The sequence below is a fragment of the Rattus norvegicus genome, chromosome 10, assembly GCF_036323735.1.
Source record: "Rattus norvegicus strain BN/NHsdMcwi chromosome 10, GRCr8, whole genome shotgun sequence".
Lineage (NCBI taxonomy): Eukaryota > Metazoa > Chordata > Mammalia > Rodentia > Muridae > Rattus > Rattus norvegicus.
The window spans coordinates 54,060,840-54,082,066 of NC_086028.1; the positions used below are offsets into that span (position 1 = coordinate 54,060,840).

General features: G+C 45.8%; 1 protein-coding gene across 8 annotated transcripts in view; it reads right to left on the minus strand.

The window, feature by feature from the left end:
* Ndel1 (nudE neurodevelopment protein 1-like 1) overlaps positions 1-20,070 on the minus strand; it is a 79,475-nt gene extending 59,405 nt beyond the window's left edge. For 2 of the 8 annotated variants that reach the window (XM_017596976.3, XM_063268359.1), the window contains exon 1: positions 1,156-1,356. The gene's annotated coding sequence lies outside the window, so the exon portion shown is untranslated. Of the gene's footprint in view, positions 1-573; positions 1,100-1,155; positions 1,393-19,942 lie in introns of those variants that run through there. The other 6 variants (XM_039085116.2, XM_063268360.1, XM_006246578.5 and 3 more) reach the window with 6 other exon arrangements.
* Between the last annotated feature and the right edge of the window lie 1,157 nt (positions 20,071-21,227).

Here is a 21,227-nt window from a genome sequence, read left to right on the forward strand (position 1 = left end):
AATCCAGAAGAGATACCCCTACTGGGTGCCCTTTGGCCTCCTTTGACTGACTCCTCAGCTTAATGCTGGGCTTTGCCCTTCACCTTTCTGATTTGGCAGACACTAACCCTATCTCTTAAACGCAGTGAAAACAACACAATTTTCAGACTAACAAACAACCACTCATGAGCAAGCTTCAGGGTAAGATTTTTCTAATAACTGAGCTGATTTCTGGTCCATTTACTGGTAAATAGATAAGTAATCTAGTAACTTCGGGTATTATCTTTTGACAAGTACAATGCTCAGTCCTCTTTCTGGCTGAAGAAGGTATAAAAATTTCATGAAAACTGAAACCAGAACCCTAAGCTGAGAAAGGTAAATTGTGATCCAAGCTAAACTTCTCACCAGTTAGTGGAACTCAAGTTAAAAAAAAAAAATCACAATTGCCCCCACCCCCTTGTACCTAGGCTCAATTTCCCCACACTCCAAACAGTGACTTACAGTATCCGTTACAAGTGCAAACAACAAATGTTCTAAAATGTTTATAAACGCTACAGGAATAAACCCTAAATAATGAAAAGAACCCTCACTCGCCTTAAAGGGTTAGTCACCTCATCGTTTCCCAGAGAAAAAGGAGAACCCAAGCAACCGGAGTTGGTTGGTGATACTTTCCCCAACTCCAAAGCAGATGATTAGCAGTCCGGGGCAGACAGTCACGAGACTACCAGTCTCTGCCAACGCGTGCTGCTCCCGCTCTCCCCTCCCGCATATGGGGCGCTGGGAAATCAAGATCCAACCCTGCTCCTAACCACCCGGGCAGCTCCGGGGAATTCAGGGTGGGTGGAGCAAGACGCTGGGCGCGCCGCTGCCACCCCAACTGGGCCACTCCTCGAGCCGTCAGTCCCGGTTGCCACGTCCCGGCCTCCGTCCCTCCTCTGGAAGCCCCGCACTCGCTCTCCTGCAGGTGCCCCCAGTGGGCCACACCTCCGACAGTAAGGAAGGGGCAGTTAGAGCGGTTGGAACAGTTGTTTCCGTACCGGCCGCCCCAGAACCCAAGCCCGGCCTGGCCCACCGGGCCCTGAGCCACAGCCCCGCGGTCAGGCAGGCTCCCCAGGGGCAGGCCTCGGCGCTGCCCACTCGGCTCGACCCCAGAGGCTGCCTCACACGGGAGCTCACCGCCAATGTGTCAAAAGCGCATGTTCGCCGCCGCTCGGCCGACGTCTCTGCTCCGCTGGCCTGGCCAGGCCCGCCCAGCCTCTCAGCTCTGCTCCCTTCCGCAGCCCTGAGCTCCACTCCGCGTACCTCCGCGCTGGGCTCCTCCCCGACACGTCAGGGGCTCCCTGGGTGTCGGAAGCCATTCTGTGACGCACGGGGGTGGAGTCGAGAGCATGCGCAGAAGCAGGCGGGGGGGAGGAGCCATGGGAGGCAAGCGTCACAGGGAGCCGACCCAGGCCCTGCGCGCTGACGTCAGGCCTGCGACAACGTCCTGCGCAGGCGCCGCCCGGGGCACCCTAAGGGTGGGTTTTTAGCCCTCTGGGGTTTCCGGAAGCTGTGCTGTTGGCGAGAGTAGTTCCCTACGCTAAGAGGAAGGCAAGTATGAAGGCGTAAGGGAACTCAAGAAGGAGACAGGAAATATGCGCAACTGTCCTGGGAGTAGAAACGTAAATGAAGAAAAGGCATTTGGGGAACAATTTTAGGGATTTTTGCTGTCTCATGCTAAGTGTAATTCTAATTTCAGTGCTGTTGGGCTTGGTTTTGAGGTTTGAAAACAAAACAACATAGCATAAAACACGCTAAGCCTAAAAAAGGTGAGCTGAAGAAGCCCACGTATACTTTTAGGAAAGGTAAATATAAACAAAAACAGTGTAAGGTGGATTTTTTAAGGAGAACCTAAATTGATGAGCAGAGGAAGATTGGTAGGGTCTAAATCACCTTGAACTACACAATGAAGGAGTTAGGGTTTTAAAAAATGATTATGAGTTCACTGTGCGGTTTGTTGTGCCCAGGGTTGTACCAGTCACTGGTCTGCATTGCTTCATCACAGTAACCCCAGGTTACTCTCAATTACAAATAAGAAACGGCAAGATGAAGTTTCCCAAGGTCACTCAACTACAGCGCGAATTCAAATTCAGAAGCTATACTATTATTATCCACTACTACGATGACAAGAAGGGAAACATAGGCTAGACCATGGGGCTAAAGTGCTTTCAATACGCTACCATTAACCCTCAACATTTGAGGCTGGAATCATTAGATCTATATTGTAAAGTAAGACTCAAAAGAGGTCTACTTTCCAGGCCAGAGGCCTCGAACAGCTTTGAAACTCAGTCTGCCTTCCCTACTTGGAGCTGTGCTCAGTCTAATCAGATTTCAGGCAAGGAAGTGATTAATGAAGGCTTTCCTATAGACCCAGTGCCAAGACAGAACAGTCCCACCCAAATAGGAAAAGATAAAGGCTGCAGCTTCTGTCCTGCCTCCTGGCTGAGGTGCTAAGAAACACACTGAGTCACCTAATGGCTGGCCAGGCCCTTCAGAAAACATTGACATCATCTCCCAGGCTGCTGCCCCTCCCATTTGCTCTGGCCTAGGACTGGCATCATTCCCTTCTTAATGAATGGGCTTAGTTTGGCAGAGCCCTCAGAACCCAAAGGCCCTGCTTTGATCTTCATCATTGGCCCAGGGGCTAGAATAAGGTACGAGTCAGCAAACTGCCCCACCTCCTTCCATTATGCCAAATCCATACGGAATAAATCAGTAAAGAAGATGACAGTCTCAAAAGGAAGCACAAGTTATAAAACCAGCTTGGTAAGGTGAGGACTGCCATATGCTTCCAACCTGATGTAGCATTCCAGAGTACTTTCCATAGGTTCCAGTACTTTTTGGACTGTTCAATGTACCAGAAAGTTCAATGTAACAGTCTCTGAGAACACGTGTAAGCACCCACAACATCTTCCCTGCTACAAAATACAAGAAACAGATCAAGTTCTATCCTTCCAATGGTTAATGTGTGATCAGCTACCAAAAGAGAGATCTGGGTCCAAACTCCAGCTAGTGAAAATGCTGGACTTTGGCCCATCTCATACCCAAAAAAGGTAATTGTTTTAGTTAAGGTTCTACTGCTGCAATGAAACACCAAAAAGCAAGTTGTTGGGGGAAGGGTTTATTCAGCTTACACTTCAATATCACTGTTCAACACCAAAGGAAAGTCAGGACAGGAACTCAAAACAGGGCGGGAACCTGGACTAGAAGGTGATGCAAAGGCCATGTGGGCTTGGGGACTGGAAGGGGAGTAGTGCTTACTGGCTTGCTTCCCATGGTTTGCTCAGCATGCTTTCTTACAGAATCCAGGACCACCAACCCAGGGATGGAACCAGCCATAATGGGCTGGGCCCTCCCCCTTCAATCACTAATTAAAAGTTCTTTACAGCTGGATCTAACGAAACATTTTTCTCAGTTGAGGTTCCCTCCTTTCAGAAAACTCCAGTTAATGTGTCAAGTTGACATAAGACTAGCCAGCACATATGCAGTACATATAAACCTGCTACAGAAACTCTGAGGAGATGGAACATATTTACCTTATGGATCAGGTAAACAAGACACCACAAAAATCAAAGGCTCACTGGGTGTGTTGGTGCATGCCTGTGATCCTGGAAAGTTCCAGGCCAGCCTACAGCTCTACATAAGAGCACCTGGACTTAAACGACATGCGCGCACACACACACACACACACACACACACACACACACACACAGAGAGAGAGAGAGAGAGGGAGAGAGAGAGAGGAGAGAGAATACTAAATTCAGTCTAACTTTTTTTTTTTTTTTTGGTTCTTTTTTTCGGAACTGGGGACCGAACCCAGGGCCTTGTGCTTCCTAGGCAAGCGCTCTACCACTGAGCTAAATCCCCAACCCCTCAGTCTAACTTTTTATACTCTGTTAATCTATATGGTTTTTGCTAATCCTTAAGGGTAGAGATCCAGTTGAGTAAGGAATACTCAGTAACTGGGTGGTTTCTAATGATCTACCCCATGTCTACCATCCTAAACCCCAACAGATCTACCTTTTGCTTCAACTGAATTCTCTAGAATAATTTACATGCTCTCAGCTGTGCTATGTTTTAGTCATGGAAACAAACTTTTCATCCAATCTCCCATAATGATCCCCACCACCACCACTGGCTTTCAGTTCACCAGTGTGGTCACCATGCTCTCTCCACTTTCCCCTTACAAACTCAGGTTCGTTGATGTTCCACTTCATTCCGCCTGCATTTCCTCCAGACCAAAGCCTCCTGTTTACCTGCTTACCTATTTATCTATTGCCTCCTATTCATCTCACCTCCACCCCAAGCTCCCTCCCTTGAATGACTTCTTGGTACACCCTAGCAGTCTCTACATCACTTTCAGAATAATATCACTAAAATCCCACTATATACAGAACATCCCTGCTTCCAAATTTGACTCGTCTCCTTCTTACTGTTGCCATGTAGAATCAGAGCCCACACAGCTGCTCCAACCCACCCTGGAAGCCTCCATCCTGATGTTCACCTGAGCCTAACCAGATGGAGCACTGTGTCCCCTTGCAGTTGTCTGAATGATAATGCCATGGGTGCTTATCTTTGAATGTTGGTTGCTCAGTTAGCGGACTATTTAGGGAGGATTAGGAGGTATGGGCTACTTGAAGGAGATGTGTCACCAGGGGTAGGCTTTGGAGTTTCAAAAGCCCACACCAGACCCAGTCTTTATCTCTCTGCCTTTTGCTGGTAGATCAAAATGTAAGCTTCCCATGGCCATCCCTGCCTGCAGTCATGCTTCCCGCCATGATAATCATAAACCAGCCCTCTGAAATTATAAGCAAGCCCCCCAATTAAATGTTTCCTCCTGCAATTTTTCTTGATCCTGGTGTCTCTTCACAGCAATAGAATAGTAACTAAGATACCCCCCCAAGACAGTTCCCTTCTTCTCGAGGATCTTCTTATCAACTCACACTGCCCTATGCACTGTGACTACAGCTGAGGCTAGGGATGCCACCTTTCCACCTTCATTAGCCTCATTCACAAGGTAACTCCTCCAAGAAGCCTTCCCTGACATTCAAAACACAAATAGAGGTCACATAGGTAAAAGAAAACTTACAAACATTGTCTTTAGGGTCCAACAAGACAGCTGAGCCAGTAAAGTTGCTAGCCTACAATGTATGACCACCTAACTTTGATCCATGGGTCCTACTTGGTGGAAGAAAAGAACTAAGCCCTTAGCTGTCCTCTAACCTCAACATGTGTACCATTGACAACACACACACAAAAAAGATCAATAACTAAATAAATTAATAATAAATGTGGGCTGGAGAAGTGACTCACCAGTAAAACACACACTGCCCTTCCAGAGGGCCTGAGTTCTGTTCTCTGCATCCATATCAAGTGGCTCACAAATGCCTGTAACTCCAGATCTACGGGATCCAACACCCTCTTCTGACCTCCCTTAGTACACACACACATGCGTGAGCACAGGCCTTCAGTCCCAACACTCAGAAGGCAGAAGCCAGCCTTGTCTATATAGTAAGTTCCAGGCCAGTCAAGATTACATCGTGAGACTGTCTCAAAATGAATTAAAAAATAATAATAAATACTTTTTTAAAAATTAAGCCACTGGGCTGGAGAGATGGCTCAGAGGTTAAGAGCACTGACTGCTCTTCCAGAGGTCCTGAGTTCAAATCCCAGCAACCACATGGTGGCTCACAACCATCTGTAATGGGATCCGATGCCCTCTTCTGGTGTGTCTGAAGACAGCTACAGTGTACTCATATACATAAAATAAATAATTCTAAAAAAAAATACTGTTAAAAAATTAAGCCACTGCCTTTTTTTAGCCATGGAGGTATCCAGGCCTTCTCCCCAAAACCTAAGTTCAACCAGGACAAGGCGTGTTAGCTGTAATATCCCACAGCACCAGGCCTCAGTGAAAAGAAAGAAGGAATTGATGGTTAGGTAGTGATAATTCCAAGGGCATGACTACCAACAGTCTGGAAAATGTTACAAATTCTGAGCCCTTAACACAAATAGAGACTTTCAATGGTACAAAGTCTGCGTGAGTGGATGCCAGGTTACAGAGGCTCTGGGGTTTGGGTCATACCTTAGGCTTTCACTTTCATTCAAATTTTAAACCTAATCTTTTAGTATCTATACTCTTTGTCATTTAAGACAACAGTAATATAGGCCTGAAATTGCAGATGGCTTTAATCTCAACATTCAGGAAATAGACAGGTGGACCTTTGTAAGTTCAAAGCCAGCCTGGTCTACATAGCAAGTTCCAGGTCAGCCAGGACTACATAGAATTATCTTTCAAAAGTAAAAAAAAAAAAAATACAATAGTAATGCTGTTAAAAAATAAATTGTTGGAGCTCGGCTGTATCTCGGTAGATAGGGGGATGCCTGCTATGCATAAATCACGGCCTCTATCACCAGCACTTCCACATGAGGTAATGTTTGCCTATAATCCCAGAACTCAGGAAGTAGAAACAGGAAGATCAGAAGTGCAAGGTCATCTTCAGCTTCACAGTTACTTAGTGACTTAGTTCAAAGACAGCCTAGGCTATGAGAGTCTGTCTCAATGAAAAACAAAATTGAAAACAGAAACAAACAAATATAGCCTCTGAGATAAGAAATCACTTTATACAGAGCAGAAAATCTGCCAGCCATATACTATGAGTTTAGTGCTTGTGGGTCTAAAGGTCCTAATCCTTGGGGATCCTACCATAACTTTAAAACATACCTCTCGGGTTGGGGATTTAGCTCAGTGGTAGAGCACTTGCCTAGCAAGCGCAAGGCCCTGGGTTTGGCCCCCAGCTCCGAAAAAAAAAAAAAGAAAAAAGAAAAAAACGAAAAAAACATAACTCTCACCCTGTGGAGTTTATATTCTAATGGAGAAGACAGCCAACAAAGAAGAATAGCTAGGGTCAGTGGTCAAAAGGGGGCAGAAAGTGTTCTCTGTGAGTTCGAGGCCAGCCCGGGATACATAGTGAAACCCCAACTCAAAAAACCTGCTTTTGAAAACAGGACATAGTGTCTATAGGATTTTTTTTTTGCTTTCATTAAGTTGTCAAGCTTAATGACATTCTATCCATTCAGCAAAAGGATATGTAAAATTAAACAAATTAATATTATAGGCGGATGTCTTCCTTAAAGAAATATATACTTTTTCATCATAGTTCCTGGCATGGAATAGGAACTCAATAAACACCGCTGGATGAATGACAACCTACAGAGGACAGAGCCTTTGACCAGACAATGGAGTTCCTCTTCCGAGATTGTAGGTGATGGTCAGCCAAGTTTGATACCAAATGCTCACTTCTCAGCCTGGTATGGTGGCTCATGCCCGGTCCCAGCTACTCAGGAAGCCACGGTAGCAGTACTATTGGAGAACCACTAGGACAGCATATTGACACCCCTGCCCCCCACCTCAAGAGAGACAGACAGACAGGCAGGGAAGCAGACAGAGGTGGCTGGAAGCCACAGAGAGTATGCCTACGGTATTTCCTGAAAGGAGACGCCCATTCCTTGTCTTTAATGCACCCTCAGTACCCTCTTGTACTGGCGATATCCACGAACTACTCAAAGGAGCTCACACTCTGACCTCAGCTCTTCCATCAGCACCTCTGCCTTCTAACTCCAGCTGGCTGTGAGTGAATGTCCGATAAAGTGTGTTTGTTTGGTGTTGATTTTAAAAGACAAAGTCTGACTGTGTTGCCCAATATGGCCTCACAGTCCTGAGCTGCAGACCTGAGTGTTGGCTCAGTGGTTAAGAGCCAAACCTTGCTGCTCTTGCAGCGAGGACTTGGGTTCCATTCTCAGCACCCATATGGTAGCTTACAATCATCTGTAACTCCAGTTACAGGAGATCTGATGTCCTCTTCTGACTTCTGAGGGTACCAACACACACAGTGAGCAAATATACATGCAGGCAAAACACCCATAGTGGACTGGAGAGATGGCTCTGCAGTTAAGAGCACTGACTGCTCTTCCAGAGGTTCTAGGTTCAATTCCCAGCAACCACATGGTGACTCACAACCATCTGTAATGAGATCTTATGCCCTCTTCTGGTGTGTCTGAAGACAGTGACAGTGTACTTATATGTAATAAATAAATAAATTTAAAAAAAACCATAGCATGAAATACAATGAATAAATCTAAAAAGAAAATGTTTAAAAACAAATCTGGGGGTTGGGGATTTAGCTCAGTGGTAAGCCTAGCAATTGCAAGGTCCTGGGTTCGGTCCCCAGCTCCGAAAAAAAAAAAAAAAAAACAAAAAACAAATCTGGGTTCAAATGATCCTCCTGCCTCAGCTTCTGAGCGGTTGAGGCTACAGGCACACATCACTGTAGTCAGTTCACGTTGTTATAGGTTCCCAACCTCCTTCCTGCTTTCCCTTTTCCACTGTGGCTGACAGAGAATGGCACCTGCTTCTGGCCCTTGGACACTTTGCCAAGAAGTGTTTTAAGTCTACAAAGGTCACTTGCTGAATGGTGGCTCTTGAAAGTAAGAAAGACTTAGGTTGGGACTGCCGCAGACCTCCCCCTCACAGACCTGCCCTGAAGGCTGGTCTCTGGCAGGGACCAGCTCTCTTCCTTGTCTCAGAAGGTAAGTCTAAGGAGAATCCCTGCGCAGCCATGTATCCTCTACTGGTGGAACTCGATAAACTGCCATCCACACAGCAATCTCCCAGAGTCTCTCTAGATTTCTTCCCCAGCAACCTACCTGGCTCTGGACTTCTTCCCAACCTGAAACCATGTGGTTTTCCCAGCTGCAGAGCCTCCAGCCTCCCAAGCTTCAGTCTTAAGGCTCCGTGCTGGTTCCAGCCATAGCCTGTTCCTTAGAGTGGCAGCTACCTGCCCAAGAAAGTATCGCCAACGCTGTTCATTGCTAATTTGGTTAACACCTGGCAACGCCAAGCACTGTTGACATCCTACTTACATAAACACTGTGACTGTCCCTGGAGGAAAAGGACGGTGCCTGATCACATACCTTACACAGACAGGGAGGGCACCTCCTTTGCCTACTCTCAACCCAGACTGTGCAATGACAGGGGTGAAAAGAAATGGAATGTTTCTGACCAACCTGAGCTGATTGTATCACAGTCTCAGCCTAATTCCCACTGCTGGGAAAGCCAATGACTCAGTTACTGGTACCCAAAGATTATGTATTTAGCCATTCAAGAAATATTTATTGACTGACTAGCACTGTCCTTAGCCCCAGGGAGACGCAATCAACAAAAGAAGTGAAGAAACCCTTCCTAGAGGTTTTCTGGGTTCTATTTTTTAAAGATTTATTTTATTTATTATGTATAAGTTCACTGTAGCTGTCTTCAGACACACCAGAAGAGGGCATCAGATCTCATTACAGATGGTTGTGAGCCACCATATGGTTGCTGGGATTTGAACTCAGGACCTCTGGAAGTCAGTGCTCTTAGCCACTGAGCCATCTCTCCAGCCTCACCCCAAGCTCCTTGCAGGTTTTCTAACAATGAAAAGACAGAAGAAAGGAGAAGGGAAACAGAAAGTGCCAAAGTCACATGAGTGTGTCAGCCATCTATGGACCAATGAGAACAGTCAGAGTGTCAGGGTTTTGCATTTCACAAAGGTGAATTGAGGGCAACAGCTATGACTTTGGCCTATAGTCCCAATGCCTGGTGTCAGGAAGCTCTGTTTGTGGAATGAATAGAAAGTCTCCAGGGGACATTTTCAAAAACCACCTCATTGCTTCAGCTCCCTTCTGCTACTCTATCCTGCCCCTTTTCCTTTTCTTTTACTAAAGAAAATATTTCTCTAGTTTAGAGTGCTAATAAAACAATAAGATGTGAACAACAAGAACCAGTTGACGGGCTGAGAAAATGGCTCAGCATTTAATAGCCCCAAGTGCTCTTATAAGAGGACTCAGGTTCGGGGCTGGGGATTTAGCTCAGTGGTAGAGCGCTCCGGAAAAAAAGAACCAAAAAAAAAAAAAAAAAAAAAAAAAGAGAACTCAGGTTCAGTTCCTTAACACCCACTGGCTGACTCAACCATCTGTAACCCCAGTTTCAGGGGACCCAATGGGCCCTCCTGACCTCTGTGAGCACCGCATACACATGTACACAGCCATACATATTACATGCAGGCAGAACATTCACACACATTAATTTTTTTTTTTTTTACCGAAAGAAAGAAGCATTGATGAAGTGGAATCATGTGATAGCCAGGCTGAATAATGTGCTAATAAACAATAATGTTACAGAAGAATATTAACAATGAAAATGGCCCCAATGTTCAGTTAAAGGAAAGAAGCAGTTAATATGCATAGGATTCCATTTTAACCTAGAAAAACACACAAAAGAATGTGAGTACCACTGGCTCCCCCACTCCTTCCTGCTCTTTCTCACCCCCCCTTTCTTTCTGCATTTTGACAAACATATATTAAGTGAGTAATGTTTTCATTGTCATATAGAGCAATACTGTATTTAAACTTAGAGTATACTCATTTCCTCTACATTCCTTGCAGTTTCCTAAAGGGATGGATTTAGGGCTTTTCTTTCTTTTCTTTCTTTTCTTTCTTAAACGTAGTCTTTGAGCCAGCTGTTGCTGGTGCACACTTGTAATCGAAGCAGTCAGGGGGCAGAGGCGTCAGGACTAAGTCTAAAGCTGCAAGACAAGTCTCTGTCTCAAAACAAAACAAACCGCAAACTGCACCCTTTGAGCCCGGTGACTGGGTGACTGCGATAGGCACAACAGTGGCCTGGGCCTCTATTGGCATTTAGCCTAGGCTCCGCCCCTCAGTTACCTGGCAACAGCCTGGTGTGCCAGACTCACTATAAAAGGGGCTGCTCCCCCTCCCCCTCTTGTTCTTGCGCTCTTCTCTTTTCCCCTTGCTCCTGATCCCTTACCTTCTTTCCCCCTTTCCCCATTCCATTCCCCCTTCTCTCTCTCCACGTGCTCTCCCCTCTCTCTCCCCCTTTCTCTCTCTCTCCCTCTCCCTCTGTCTCAAATCCCCACCCCATGCCCTGAGTAAACTCTATTCTATACTCTATTCTATACTGTCATGTGGCTGGCACCTCAGGGGGTAAGGGATGCCTCAGCATGCCCCCCCCCCCGCAAAGGCACCCCTTCCCCCCCGCACCATGCTCCTCCACCAAACATACCTCTTCTCTATCTTTTTCTAAAACACAGAAGCCTCCACGGTCCAGAGTTTCCCTGGGAAGTTTCCCAGTTCTTCTGCTTGACTCATAAGAATTCCCACCCTGCTTCCATAGCTCCCAACCTGGGGTATGTGTGCCTCATCTCATATGCATATAACTAATATGCTCATTCTAAAGATGCAAAATTTCCACCCTACAATATTTTGGCGTGTTTGTTTGTTTGGTTTGGTTTTGAGATAAGGTCTCACTCTGTAGACCAGGCTAACCTGGAACTCAAAGAGCTCTGCCTACCTCCCAATTCCTGGGATTAAAAGCATTATATGGAGAACAGTTTCTGCTCAAAACTAGGAATCTGGCTTTATGCAGGAGTGTTCCTACCACAGAAGCCAACTTTGATTCCCCACGCTGAGCTGCGGAAATGAAGCATTCCAGGTTTCATGTTCACCGCAGAAGAATGTCCTTTCTATAAAAAGAAAATCAGCATCTGCAGAGGGAGCAGGCAAAAGAGCAGCACTCCAGACTCAGACCGGGGTGAAGGGCAGCAGAGGAGCCCTTGCCCTGGGACCTCACTGTTTCGGCTATTTTCTGAAGATGACATGTTAACAGAATGGCTATTAAACTCTGGTTCAAAGATAGAAGAGGGAGGGACATGAGAACCAGAGGCCAAGACACACAGAGGTGGTCAAAAGGTGGTGAAAGCCACCCCCAGACATAGGCCTCACCCCTCAACAAGGTTCCCCACCCTCTCGTGGGAACCCAGGCATGTCTCTGCACAGTTACTCCTTATTCCTGCCTGGGGAACAGATCCATTTTTTTCATCCTGGCCTAACCGGCCCCATTGCTGGTGACTTTGCTAGGTTACTTCCCATTTCTGGGTATCGAAGTCTATCTACAAACCGAGCAGGCTGAAGTAAATGACAGATGTTGACAGTGTCCATGAGTCAGGACCCATTATGTCACCTATCCAAGCAGTCTCCTTGTAGGAATGGGGGCCCTCCCTACTTTTGACCAGACTGCCAGACATGATGGCTGGGCCAGCCTCCTAGATGGATGAGTTAAGTGGCCAATGCCCATTCCTCTGCCCTAGGAAAATGCTGAACTTGCAGAACGTATCACTTTAGGTCCCTCTTACACTCAGTGTATTCATTTCCTGTGGCTATGGTAGCAGATGATCTCAAATGGGGTGGCTTCAAACAATGCGTACGTATTCTCTTTTACTTCTGGAAGTCAGAGATTCCAAATGAAGTGTATATGGCTATAAAATCAAGGTATTGGCTCTTCTGAGGTTACAGGGGAAGAATCAGATCCTTGGTTCTCCTGATTTCTAGAGGCCACTGCATAGGCTTGGGGCATATCACCTTATAGCCTGCTTCCATAGACTGATATTGAACCTCCTTCATCTCTTCTCAGACTATGCTGGGTCTACACATCTAATCTAATCTTCCCATCTCAAAATACTTAATCATATGTGCCAAGTCCCTTTTGATGTGCACAGTAACATGCAGGTCTGAGGACGAGGGCACTGACGTCCTTGAGGAGTTATTAGTCTGCCTCCCACATCTGCCATTTCTGAATATCCTCTTTAAATTGACTCACTGTCTAAAAATGAACTTAAATCCCACCTTGGCCTCCTCCTGGCACATCGATGAAGCCAGGGAGCTGACAACAATCCTATCGCCTGGACCTGAGAAAAGCAATACGTAACCATCAAGGTTTCCAGTGCTCATCTCTGCACCATCAAAAGCACTTCACATGCCACCAGTAGGACAAGAGACCATCCTTCAGGGACCATAAATAGAATCCAGCTTCATGGTCTTACAGAAAAAATTAGTCTGTCCGAGAATCCACACCAACAAAACCTCAGCCACCCCCATAACTTCTCCCTCCTGTCCCAGTACTTATTAATCATACCTTGAAATTACGTCAGCTTTTCTGATGAGCACCCCAGGCATCCGTGACTCGGATAAGCCCTGGGTTACTTCCCTTTGTTACACTCACCGATACCCAGAGCTTTGTTTTCTGTTCCAGGAGTGGGGTTTCCTATTGTTTCCCCTGCCGACCCATATCTGGAGATCTGACTTATCTGTGTTCAACAGTAGCCTGTTTACCTGACCCACATCTGGACAGCAGCCAGATCCTAGGGAAGACTGAGCTGAAAAGGGAGGTCATCAGCCAGTGGTGACTTTGTACTCTGCCCCTTGGCATCTTTCCCAGCTGCAACTTGAACTTCGAAACCAGAGTTGAGAAGACAGCGTTCTTTCTATGTGGGATGACATAATTATCCTCATCTTACATAACACTCAGCATATAATAAAAATAACTATCAGGTATTGGATGCCTGCTATGGATTGGACCCTGAGGTAGCTGCTGCGGATATCAGTTCACACCAAACCCATGGAATACAGATTAGTGCCTCACTTTACAGATCAGAGGACTCAGTGTCAGAAGAGATGACTACGACAAAGTTGATCTTCAGAGCACTTCAGAAATACCAGGAGACATGGGGCTCATCAGACAAATGACAACACCAGGACATTGGCCGACCTGCCCAGTGGCATGAAGTTAGCAGACTTGGGGACAGAATTCAGACCATCAACCTCAGACCAGTCCCTTTCTTCAGACTTCCTCTCTTTGGAGTTATGACTTCTTTCTTTCTTTTCTTTTGTTGTTTGTTTTGTTTGTTTGCTTGTTTGGTTGGTTGGTTGGTTATTTGGTTAGTTGGTTTGGTTGGTTGATTTTTTTTTTTTTTAGGTTGGTTGGTTGGTTGGTTGGTTTGGTTTAGTTTAGCTCGGTTTGTATTATTGAGGGTCTATGTAGCCCTAACTAGCCTGGAACTCACTATTTAGACCAGGCTAGCCTCCACTTCACAGAGACCCACCTAATTCTGCCTCCCAAGTGCTAGGGGTCAAAGCGTTCGCCACTGCACGTGGCTCAGCTATGCTTTCTTCAGCCGCATGCTCAGGCACTTCCTTCTCTGTGTGCATCACTCGTCCCCTGGTGCCTTTGCCCTTTATCATTTCCATGCAAAAGAAAAGCTGTGGGGTAGCAAAGGCATTCCCAGGCTGACCCCTCTCTAGGCTTCCCTCTGACACAGGAAAGAATGTGGATGTGCTAGAAAACCTCCATAATCTACATCCATTAATTTGGAATTAGGAATAAGTGTGTTAGAATATTATTTTAGATGTACTCACTTTATGTGTGAGGATTTTTGCCTGCATGTATGTATGTGCACATGCATGTTCCATGCTTGAGGAGGTAAGAAAATGGCATCAGATCCCCTGAAACTGGAAATACAGGTGTTTGCAAGCCATCGTGCAAGGGATGGGAATCAAACTCGGGTTCTTTACCAGAGCAACAAGTGCTCTTAACTGCTAAGCCATCTCCCCAGCCCCTGGAGTTAGTAGTAATTTAACAGGAAAAGGATTGAAGTTTACCTCCAAAAAACAGACTCAGCAGTTGCTTAACAGAAACATGATTAGGCGAGGTCACAAGACACTTGTTAATGGAAATCTTAGCAGAGACTGAGAGTCCCGGGGTGGAAGGATGGTTCAGCAGTTGGAGAGCATGACACCACTCTTGCAGAGAACCAGAACCCAGTTCTCTGTACCCAAGTCAAGTAACTCACTACTCCAGCTCCAGGTGATCTAAGCCTCTCTGCTAGATTCCATGACACCTGCACTCTGACAGGCACAAATCTACATGGAGATGTACATACACACATGATTTTTAAAAAAAATGGAACTGAAGAGAAGGCTCGGTGGTTAAGATCACATACTGCCCTTGCAGAGGACCCCCTCTCCCCCGGCACCCACATTTGTAGCTCACAGTGACCACTGACTGTAGCACCAGGGGATCCAACACTTTCTTCTGGCCTCTATGGTCACTGGCATACTCATGCTTAGACACACGCATAGACACAATTAATAAAAATCTATTTTTAAAAGGAAGAATCTATCCATCAATATGGAATCAGCTAGACTAATGTTCATATTTATGTAAATAGGTACTGTACAGTCACTAGAAATTATGCTACAGACTGTGGGTGATGATAGACTTATCAAGAGAATGCCTCCACTTCTGTTTTTAGTGATATAGACCTACAGGGAGAAAAGGCTGTGGTGAGAAGCTCAGTACCAGCTGTTTTGTAATTTTGTGTGTATTTGTCTATGCTTTCTGCTTTCAACAATGAACCCACATTAGTTTCATAAACTTAGGGACAAAAAAATAAACAATCTATAGACAGGACACTAGGAGGTGCTGGTTTCTGAAGCCTGGTCCCTGAGTTCTGAACATAGAAGAAAGGGATGGGATTATAACTAAGTGTTGGAAACCTTGACTAGGTTCTAGGTGCAATTCCAAGAGTAAGGTGGGAGCAGTGGTGGGGCACACCTTTAATTCCAGCATTTAGGAAGCAGAGGCAGGTAGATCTCCAAGTACAGGTCAGCCTGGTCTACAGAGTGAGTTCTAGGACAGCCAGGACTACACAGAGAAACCCTATCCAACCCTCTTGAATCCCCAAAAAAGAAAAAGGAAGGAGGGAAGGAGGGAAGGAGGGAAGGAGGGAAGGAGGGAAGGAGGGAAGGAAGTAAGGAAGGCAGGCAGGCAGGAAGGCAGGTAGGCAAGCCATTTGGCCCACTCAGGAGTCAGAGGAACCGAACCTGGCTCTGAGTTTGAGCCCGATCTGTAGAGCTAATTTCAGGGCAGCTGGAGCTTCATAATGAGACCCAGCAGAGAGGTGGAGGAGGAAGAGAGGGGGAAGGGAAGAAAGAAAGAAGAAAGGGAGAAGGGAAGGAAGGAAGGAGAGGGAGAAAGAAAGAGATAGAAAAAAAGATCAAGAAAAATGGCTCAGCGGTTAAGAGCACTGACTGCTCTTCCAGAGGTCCTGAGTTCAAATTCCCAGCAACCACATGGTGGCTCACAACCATCTGTAATGGGATCTGATGCCCTCTTCTGGTGCGTCTGAAGACAACTACAATGTACTCAATCTTTAAAAAAAAAAAAAGAGAGAGAGAGACCGTCCCCAGCTCCGGAAAAAAAAAAGAAAAAAGAAAAAAGAAAAAGAGAGAGAGAGAGAGGCCCTTCAAGTGAAAACGTGCTGTAGCCACTCTGGCCACCATCCTAGGATGAGTGCACACACCATCACTTCTTCCCATCAAAGCGAGCATTACAAAGAACACAACATAACAAAGCAGAGCTCTGGACAAGAGATGTCCACATGGTGGGAGCACACGCTTATAGTCCCAGCATTTGAGAGGCAGAGGCAGGCAAATCTCTGAGAGTTCAAAACTACCTGGTCTACATTGAGAATTCCAGGGCAGATAGCCAGGGCTGCATAGAGAGAGCTTGTCTCATAAACAGACAAACAAAAACAAAGAGAGAGATGCACACACACACACACACACACACACACACACACACACACACACACACACACTCTTACAAGGCTCAAAGCCATACAACAGTCAGAGGAAACTGAAAGCGAGATGCTAACCAGAGGAAGCGTGCTGTGCCTCTGAACTACAGGAAGGTTCATGAGGTAGAAGTTGTAGCTGCTTCAGCAACCATATGAAAAGGGCTAAAGAAAGGACGATGTGTTGAAGGTAGTGTGTTTACAGAGCATTTAGACACAGAGTTCACAGTCCAGGGAGTAGGCAAACCAAAGCATTGCTTCACCCCCACCCCAACAGGAGAAGGTGAGAAGGAGGAACCGGAAGGAGCAGTTAGGTCACTTCACCATAAAGAGAAAGGGGGTCTGAGGAGAAAGGACTCCTCCCAGCCCAGGATAGTTCACCCTCTGCCCTGGGTAGCCTCCCAGTCCTGACAACCTCCTCCAGGCAGCAGGACAGAGAACTCTTCAACGGATCTTCCAACCATAGCCTCAACCAGATCTGAGCACCCATCACACAGGCCCAAAAGCCAGAAAACCTAGACATCCACAAAAGACACACACGCACACACAAATAAAAAATAATCACAATAACAAAAAAAAAAAAAAACGCCTTGAGGCTTCTATCAATTCCAGGAGCAAAAAAATTAAATAAAGAAAAGGAACACCACTACCACCATCATCAACCTTTCGCCCTCTGCACAGTTCAGAGAATAGCGACAGTCACAGCATGCTGTACTCGGCATCAACACAAGCATTAACTAAGTCATCCTACCAGGAGGGTGGGAACAATAATGTGGGTATCTGACAGATGGATACTGCATCTTTCCCTTTTATTAACAAAATACTAAAATACAGCCACATAGGCCAGGCATTGTGGCACATGCCTTTAATCCCAGCACAGAGACAGAGGCATCTCTGTGAGTCTGAGGCCAGCCTGGTCTACATAGCAAGTTCCACACCAGCCAAGACTACACATGAAGCTGTGTCTAAGAAAGAAAGGAAAAGGAAGGAGGGAAGGAGGGAGGGAAGGAAGGAAGGATGGAGGGAGGGAAAGAGGGAAGAAGGTGGGAGGGAGGGAGGGAGAGAGGGAGGGAGAGAGAGGGAAGGAGGAAGAAGGAAGGAAGGAGTGATCGAATTATACAGGTCACATAGACACTTAATTTGGAAATACAAAGAAAATAATTTCGACTATTATCTCTGGTAAAGAAAAGTTGGAGGGTTGGGGATTTAGCTCAGGGGCAGAGCGCTTGCCTAGGAAGCGCAAGGCCCTGGGTTCGGTCCCCAGCTCCGAAAAAAAGAACCAAAAAATAAATAAATAAATAAATAAATAGATAAATAAATAAATAAATAAATAAATAAATAAGAAAAGTTGGAAAGGGGGAAGAGAACAAGGAGGTGTTATCTTCCAGTGTAAGCTTCGTGCTGCTTTTAATAAACGCAGATGTTAAATTTAAATAGTATGACTTATTTTTTAAGTTTGAATCTTTTGTGTGTATGGAAGTTTTGCCCCCATGTATGTCTGTGCACACTAGTATGCCTGGTGCCCATGGAAGCCAGATGAGGACATCGTATCCCTAGAAATGGAACTGTAGATAGATGGTAGTTAACCTCCTCGTGGGTGCTGGGAACAAGCCCAGTCCTCTGAAAGAGCAGCAAGTTCTTAACCATGGGGCCAGCTCTCCAGCCCAATATGACCTTTCTTAATGAAATCTGAACAAACCAGTAAGACTGTGTGTGTGTGTGTGTGTGTGTGTGTGTGTGTGTGTGTGTGTATGTATGTATGTATATATATGTATATATATGTGTGTGTTTGTGTGTATATATGTATATATGTGTGTGTATGTATGATGTATATATATGTGTGTTTGTGTGTATATATGTATATATGTGTGTGTATGTATGATGTCTATATATATATGTGTGTGTGTGTATATATTTTACAAGATTATATACCTTTCCACCCAATGATCTATCTCCTAACAATTCATTCTGAGGAAACGCCAGACCTGGTGTGTGAAGATTGTATGTTTAATGGTGTTTTCCGAAGTGCTGCTTACGTTTATAGACCCAAACTGAAAGCCTATCACTACCCACTAATGGGAGTCTACTTTAACAAGCCATGGTGCATCCACCTAGGGACACTGTGCAGCAGTCCAGAGGACAGGGTGGGTACTTGTGAATCAGCACACGGTGACTCAGAAGACATTAAATGCAAAGAAGTTATAGGACGGTAAATAGAATTCAACATTAAAAAACTTATTGAAAGTGTGTATGTCAGCGGGGTGTGATGGCTCATTCCTGTAACCCTCACACTGGGTGGGTGTACACAGGAGGAGCAGGGGTTCAAGGTCAACATAACGCCTTGTCTCAAAAAGAATGTGGATTTTTGAGGCCAGGCAAGGTTGTTGGGAGTGGGTGAGACTGAACATAGCTGTGACTCTAGCACCCAGACACACCCAAGGCCAACCTGGTGCGCATAGCAAATTCTAGACCAGCCAAGACTTATAGATGTAAGACCCTGTCTCGAAGGGGATTGGGGGGCTGGAGAGATGGCTCAATGGCTAAGAGAACGTCTGTTCTTACAGAGCACTGGGTTTCTCACACAGAGGCTCACAACCAGTCCCAGGGGATTCAGATGTCTAGTCTCTAAGGGAACCCACGGTTGTGTGCACATATACACCCACACACACACACTTAAAAATAGATAAAATGTCTAAGTTTGTATGTCAAAGGGTTCATATTTGGGGATATACTTATACAAAGATTTCCAGCATCTCTGCACGCATAGCTTGTATTCTATCAAATAAGATATTATCGTGAAAGAATATGTCTAGTTCCATTTAGAAATTAAAATAAAGAGAGCCCCAAGCCTTAAGAAACACAACCTCATGACAGTCTAGGACGCACTTTCATAGCCATAGTCCTACCAGCGCTATACAAGTTCAAATCAAATAAAAATACTTCGCCATCCATAGACAAGACAGAATGAAGGAAGCTGCTGGCTCATCAGGAGTTGAGCTATTTAGAAGCAGCCAAGACTTCAAAACAAGCCCCTCACTTGTTCAGTCTGGCATGACATCATTGCCTCACCCTGTCTCTTCATCAGCCCCAGATAAACTTGTCTGAACCCAAAGAGCTCCCCTGCCCAAGAAATACTAGCAGGCAGCCAGGAAATAAAAACCAAATCAAGGTGATCAGAATCCAGATGAGGGAAGATACCGAGTTTTCAGAAAAAGGCACCATAGCAAACACCTAGTGTCACCTATCACAGGAACATAATCACCTCTGTCCAAACTGGCCACCATATGGACAAGAAAGGGTCCTGACACCAGAAGCCTCCATTCTGGTGTCTCTCAGGCCAGGCTGAGGCCCCCACTCATCCTTTCCCCTCATTCCAATTCCCCAAAGTCACAAGGCACCTGTGTCTTGGGTCCTCAGCTGATCTGGTTCACAGCAGCACGTGGGGACCACCTGGGGCCAGCTGGGACAAAGCAGAGGTCAACAGGAAGAATGAGACTCACTCATGTCTGACAAAAGAGACTCGGGGACAGGAAGTGGGTTTGAGCCAGGAAGGCTGGGGCCTACTGTCAAGAAGTGAGGCAACCCTGACAGCCTTGTTACTCAGGGCAGTTGAGCAAGACCTGGGAGCTTGAGGAAGGAGTAAAAAATGCCAGTTGTAGCTTCTCAGCCTGTGCTTCAAGGCTCTCACCTCTGCTGCCTGCGTGTGAACTGTGGTCCTCTCACCCACTTCTGGCCTCTGTCCCTGAGAAAGCCATCTAACTAATTTAGTGGAGGAAATACAGGCGCCAACGCTTTCATGCCTACGCTGGTGCAATAACACAGCAAGTGAGAGCTCAGATTAGGAGGTGGGTAGGTCTGGCTCAATGGTACACTACTTGCCTAGCCCACGTAAGGCCCTGGGTTCTGTGCCCAGTACTGAAAGTTAAAACAAACCACGGAGAGAAAAGAGGACACAATCTTAACGTCAGATAGCTTAGACTTTTCATCATTGAGCCTCGTTTTCACACTTGTAGATAACACCAGTACTGACTGACTCCCGGCATCATTTGTGGCTCAGCTGGGATAATGTGTTTAACTAGCTCTATATAAGTCCCGAGATCCAGTGAGTCACTTGAGTTGTCAGAATTGTCCCCTGTCTGCCTTGGAAAGGCTGCTCCACTCCCTAAGTCTTTATCAGATCATGTGAGCCGTCCACATCTCTTGCCTCCACAGTGACCGCAGTCCTCCCATGCCCATTAGTCTTACCAAATAGAGCAGGAACCACTGATCAGAATAGGCACTGATAACATGTTAAAGTTACTGCCTGCTCATGTTTAGTCTACAAATGTCCATCTAATGGGAAACAAAATAACAATGCCTTTTCCATTTTAACAATATAAAACAGGGACCTCCACTGAGAAGTCATTTCCCATAAGGGTGTCTTTCTTTCCAAGGTTAACCCAGAGAAGGCAGGCGTTGTGCGTACTTGTCTCTATGTGCCTAGGAGGGGCCAGCAAGTCCTGGGAGTCTATAAATATTTGTGGATCTTGGCCATCCGATGGAAACATCCTATTTAAACCCAGTCCTAGACTGTGAGAAGTGGCCTCAAGGGGACAGGATACCACAGACAAATAGGCAGGCATGTAGGGTTACAGAGAGAGGGATTTACTGTAGGACTTACTAAGGAAGTATAGTCTTGAGTGT